The 6,000-nt window shown below is 34.5% G+C and overlaps 1 long non-coding RNA gene across 1 annotated transcript in view; it reads left to right on the top strand.

Annotated features, from left to right (window-relative positions):
* The first annotated feature begins 337 nt into the window (after positions 1 to 337).
* LOC309848149 overlaps positions 338 to 6,000 on the top strand; it is a 292,070-nt gene continuing 286,407 nt past the window's right edge. The window contains exon 1 of the long non-coding RNA XR_014302857.1: positions 338 to 380. This is a non-coding gene — a long non-coding RNA (uncharacterized lncRNA). The remainder of the gene's footprint in view (positions 381 to 6,000) is intronic.

The raw sequence follows: 6,000 nt of genomic DNA, 5'->3' as shown, positions 1-6,000 counted from the left end.
GAAATCTTGCCATTTGCAACAACATGGATGAAACTAGAGCGTATCATGCTTAGCGAAATAAGTCAAGCGGAGAAAGACAACTATCATATGATCTCCCTCATATGATCTCCACTCTGCGGGAGCTGCTGGAGGCACTGAGGTGAGTAGGGGCTCGTAGGTGGCAGACAGCTAGGGCCTGGGAATGGGGTGACCGGCTTTGGGGTCCGCACGCAGTCATCACTTCACTGCCCTCCCTTGAGTGCATGGGGCTGCCAGGTTTTGACAAAGCGATGAGGGGGTGTGAATCTTTCTTTCCTTCCCTCCTCAGGGTGCCCTTTGTTATTTCTCCTCTTCTCCCAGGTACTGCAGTCCCTCACCTGGAATCGTTGGCTCCTAGGAAGGTATTTTTATGCACAGTTGTTCGAATTTATGTTTCTGGAGGGGGGATGAGAGCTGGACATTCCTATGCTATAATTTTGATCCATTTATGTTTCAGTCTATTTTTATTTCTAAGGACATTTTCAATTTTATCAAAGTTATGTTGAATACTAGTCATCTATTATTTAGTACAGGTTTGCTCTAGTTTTATATCCCCTGTTTCATTCTTTGTTTCCCTCATTTTCACTGAAACTTCTTTCTTCATCAGTCTGAAAACTTTAAGAATTCTTTTGGGTTATTTAAAGCGCCTTTTTGCTTGGTTGTTTCTATGTCTTTTTAATTAATTTGAGTTTTTATCCTTATTGTATTCTGTCCACTTTCTTTGAATTTATTTTGTTTTTCTTTCCCCAATTTTAAAATGTGCTACTTGATTTGGTTCCGTGCAACTCCTACTTGCCAACCCTGGTCATCTTCTCAGTAAGTGTGAATTTCAGCCACAGGTATCCAGTTCATTAGTCTAACTCTAAACCAGTTTATCTGCGTTCTCCCTGCTCCGTTCCCAAAACCCATGGTGCAGTATGAAAGCTTGGACATTTTTTTTTAATGGAGTACAAAAAAATATTGAAAGATAAAATGTCTGTCTTTTTCTTCCATATGCTGAGGGCTTTGTTATGTATATATATATATATATATATATATATATATATATATATATATATATTGGATAAGTGTTTGAAATTATCAGTTATATTTTGTGCAACTGCTGATATGATTTTTTAATTGATTTATGATTATAATCAATTGAGTATTAAACTACAGGTGGTTAGTTTCCTGAAAAAGATGTTGTTTGAATGTATTGTATTCTTTAAGTCAGACTGCTAATATTTATTCCTCTTCTTTTGTAAGGGAGATAAGTTGCTGGATTACATTGGGTATATAGATTCATATCATGATAATAATGATGACAATGAGACAAGGGTGAAAGATAACATTTTTATATTACTAAGTCACTTTTCTCTACATAATTTTCTTAATAATTAAAATAATTTCTATAAAAAATTACCTCATATTATACAAATTTATCTTTCAAATATGCAACATCTTTCAGAGCTGTTTTTATTCTGATTTTTCACATCTTGTTTTTGAAATGAAACACCATCTTTTTTTCTAAGACCAATACACTAAAATCAGACTCTTGGTGGTCTGCCTTGGGTCAAGTTTCAGTATGAGTTCAGTCAACTGTGGCCAGAAGGCAACAGCACTAGATAAAATTGTGTAGGCCTAAAAGGAATGAACTCCATTTACCTTGCTTGCCTATTTATACACAGTAACACTGTGTTTGCCCATTGGAAAAGATAGCTGTTATTTTTTACAATTCCTACATAGCACTGTCTTACCAAGTGTGCACCTATGGGCTGGGTTCTCTAGAGTGAAGCCTTAACCTGTTTGAACAAAGTGTCTGTCAGCAATAGCAGTACCTATCAGTGAGGCAAGGATGAAGAGCTAGATTGGGATTTGGGGGTATGTCAGTATTTGTAAGATAATAACAGATTTTTCTCTCTTCCCATAATAGAAGGGCAAAAGAAAAACAATTCCCAGAAAAATAAGAACGGGGAACTCTTAGACAAATACTTCTATATTTTTGCTCCATAGTGCATATTCTGGTTTGTATTTGCATTTCTTTGCAAATCTTATTAAACTATATTTTATATTTATTCCATAACTTTATTATGTTTAAACCACATAGGAATATTTGCTTAGTATTATCAGTTCACTTACTTTATTTAGTGCTTCTAAGTCTTATATATTTCTGGTGATCATTCTGTTTGTTCATACTTACTAAGAGAAGGCTGTGTTTATTCAGTATTGATTGTTGACATGGATGCTTTTCAAAGATTGAGTCATTGCTATTCAAATTTTTCTGGCTCAGAAAAAAAAAAAATGAGAAGGGGAAAGTCTGCTTGTTGCCATTGATACACTTTTTTCACAGTTTGAGCTAGATGCAGCCTGGTGAAAATTTAAAGCCTTAAATATTTTGCCTATAATGAACTTCTCCATGTATATTGTTACGACATGTTAGGACAGTACCCTGATTTTTTTGTTTGTTTGTTTGTTTGTTTTAAAGATTTATTTATTTGAGAGAGAGAGAGAGAGAGAACAAGCATGGGGGTGGTTAGCCTAAGCCTACTTTGCACAGAGACAGAGCCCATCCCAGGGCTCAATCTCATGACACTGAGACCACGACCTGAGCCACAACCAAGAGTCTGATGCTTAACTGACTATTACCCAGGTGCTTCAGGACAGTACCCTATTTATTAAGAGGGATGAATATAGTCATTAAAAGTTACAGTAGTGTTACTTTCTACATTATGCTATCCTTAGCAAGTGCAGCTAGAAATTAATATCATGGTAAGACCCAGTACAACTGAGATTTCTTCCCATCTCATGATATTAAAGCTAGGCCTTGTCAACATCCTTTGTGTTTCTGAAACAAATTGATATATTCTTCTGGGGGCATTGATTATTTATTCCTTAATTCATTCATTTCATACATATATTTAGCTCCTTTGACATATTCCAGGTAGTATTTTAGGAAATGAATATATAAGAGAACAAAAGAAACATGAATATAGAGACCCACTGTCTGGTTGTAGAAAGAATTAAACATGTGTCATCAAACCAATAAGCATATCTAATAAATGAAAAGAAATTATAAGGTGTTAAAAGAATTATAAGGTGTTACATAATAGCTACAATGAGAATCATCAAGGCAGTTTCTCTCATTACAGATTAAATTTCTATTCCTAGAAATAAGGTTAGTAAGAGTATTCCCCCTCATTTCTCTCCCAATGACCAAATCTTTATAAACAGACTTCATGCAAAGGATTTATGAATAAGATATAATAAGATATGAATAACCTCAGTTATTCTCAAAATCATACAAGGAAGAAAGGGTAGAAAGCATAGCAAAAAGAGAAGTTAAATTTTTAGTGTCCCTAATTACCCTATTCAAGGTATAGTAATGAAGGGAATTGAAATTATTTTGATAGCCTTGGCATCCTCAAGAAAACTGGCTTGTTATTTGTCCATTCGGAAGAAAAATTACTTCTCTAAATTTCCTGAGTTTATAACAATTTTGGCACTACCAAGTAAATACTCTGTTATCTAAGGCTGTTTTAGATAGATGTTGATTGGGTCTTTCAGATTACTTGGTTAGACTCATTTTAATGGCCATTAAGCATGGCTAGACATTCAGGGGCTAGGCTGGCTAAGCCCAAGTACCTTAGCAATCCTCTACAAATATATTCCTAATTATATCTTCTTTTTTCAACTTTAACCTACAGTTTTGGTGCCCAAATTCAAAGTGCCTTGTTATAATTAGGTCATTCAGTTTGGCTTTAGATTTAAGGCCTTAGATTATTTGGGGTCTTAGTAATTTGAAATGTTATTGAGGGGCTGGAGATACTAAAAAGGATTATTTCAGGAACTTCTACTAAGATTTCAGCTGTGTCCTTATGGATCAAAGGAATCAGTCTTACAAAGAGACAAAAGAGAAAATATTTTAAGCGAAGGGGACAGTGAGTGAGAAGGCCCTGCTAACAAAACAATTTGGCACTCTATACTTTTCTTCCAAATGTGTTGTATGAATTTAGTCTCTCAGCAACGGAATATTGTTGATTCCTCTTTACTTTTCCTCAGACTTGACATGGAATGGTACCCTATATTTATGTTCTTCAAATGTTGCCATGAGAAATTTAAAGATGGAGAGTTAAATACTTGTTTTTACATACACATAATACTTGTTTACATTTCTAAATAGATGCAGAATTACCTCTCCTAATGTCAGGCTGTGAAGGCAACCAAAGATCATATAACCTTTACTTTTCCTCTAAGAATAGCTCAGCAACAGGCCATGGAATATTATTTGGTTTTTTGTGTTCACAATGATAAGTAAAGGGGCTTAAAGTTCTGAAACAACAGAAATGGCCCTTTTCTGTCAGAGGATAGGCTAGAAGCTAGAAATGGCCAGATTAATCTCCTGCTTACTTCTCTAGGCCTCACAAAGGTCAACTTTCTCCAAGGCTGTTTGTTTTTCTTGAACTGATCCTTGATCACTATCAGAATGGAAAGTGGATGTGGGCTTATTAAAAAGGAACTAAAAATGTTGCTTTTCAAATCTTTGCTGTACTAGACATTTAGTTGGCATCCAAGGGCAAATTAAGACTTCCACTTGGTAGAAGCCAAATTACAAAATAACTGACTTGGTTTTTAAGGCTAAATTAACACAATAAGCAGTGTTGGTAGCAGTGTGTGTGGCTTGGTAGAGAGGTAAAGAAAGGAGGAACTCAGATACATCTAGATTAATAGATGTAGGGCCTTCCCCCTCAGTTGTTACTAATCCCCTCAAAGATGAGTTAAAACTATTTCTTTATATATCTCCCTGTGTATATGCCATGTATTCTTATCCTTCCTCCTGATTTATTTATTCACCATATTCTTTCTGTACTTTTTCCTTTCAAGTTATTATCCATTTCATATCTTTAAATATTTTTTTCTATTTAAATCACTTCAAGATAGTAATTCATTTTTGTATCCTGCTTGGGTACTGAGTTGGTAACACGTTCTCACATGTAAAAATTTTAAATGATGTAAATTTGCAGGCATGAGGGATTTTTTCCCCCTTTTGATAGGGTTGGTAAAATAGTAATGCAGACAGTTCACTTGAGAGCTACCTCAAGACATGCTAAGCATACACAAACTGGCAAGGAACCAAACTATGCCATAATGATTCTTTGCTGTGAAACTGTGTTGGGTTGGAGTGCATGATTTAATTTGGGGTTTAGGATGAAGGTTTAGAGGTGGCTCAACGTAATCCATCTTAGCCCACCTAGTTCTGTATTGTGTCTTGTGTGTAATTTCTTAGGAAAAAAAAAATTACTGCTTTGCTTATCTTTTTGATTAATTGTTCTGTTCATGTATTTGTCTTCAGAACTTCAAAGTTAAGGGTGGGACATGAATGAGTTTTCCAGGTCAAATACTGTATTATACCCTCCCAATGTAAGTCAGATTTATAATATCATGGTACCTTTATCAAAACTAAATTTGTTTTTCCAGAATATTTTATGAGGCACCTTGCTGTATATTTCCTCTTCTTTTCTATATCAGAATAAATTATCTAACTGCTTTGATAAAATCCTATCCATTCTTAAAGGTAGACCTATAATTACACCTCTTCTATCATAGTAATTTATAGTTGTAAACAGTTTATTATGAAGATCTCATTTGGGTCAGACACTCAATGCATAGAAAGCCACTGAATGTGAAATCAGATAAGATTGACTTTCAAATATGCTATTTAAGAGAGTGTAACCTTGGGGAAGTAATTTATAACCCTTATGGATCCCTCTTTATTCAGAGATATATTCAGCTATGTAGTAACCCTATATATTATATAGTAACTATGTAAGTACATGAGAAAATATATAAATTTTATCATCAATAAAATGCATTTTATAACATTGGGGAGGGTATGTGCTTTGGTGAGTGCTGTGAAGTGTGTAAACCTGGTGATTCACAGACCTGTACCCCTGGGGATAAAAATATATGTTTATAAAAAATAAAAAATTAAAAAAAATGCATTTT

This window comes from Mustela nivalis (assembly GCF_964662115.1).
Source record: "Mustela nivalis genome assembly, chromosome: 14".
Lineage (NCBI taxonomy): Eukaryota > Metazoa > Chordata > Mammalia > Carnivora > Mustelidae > Mustela > Mustela nivalis.
Note: the sequence above shows the minus strand (reverse complement) of the source record. Positions and strands in the feature narration are given on the sequence as shown.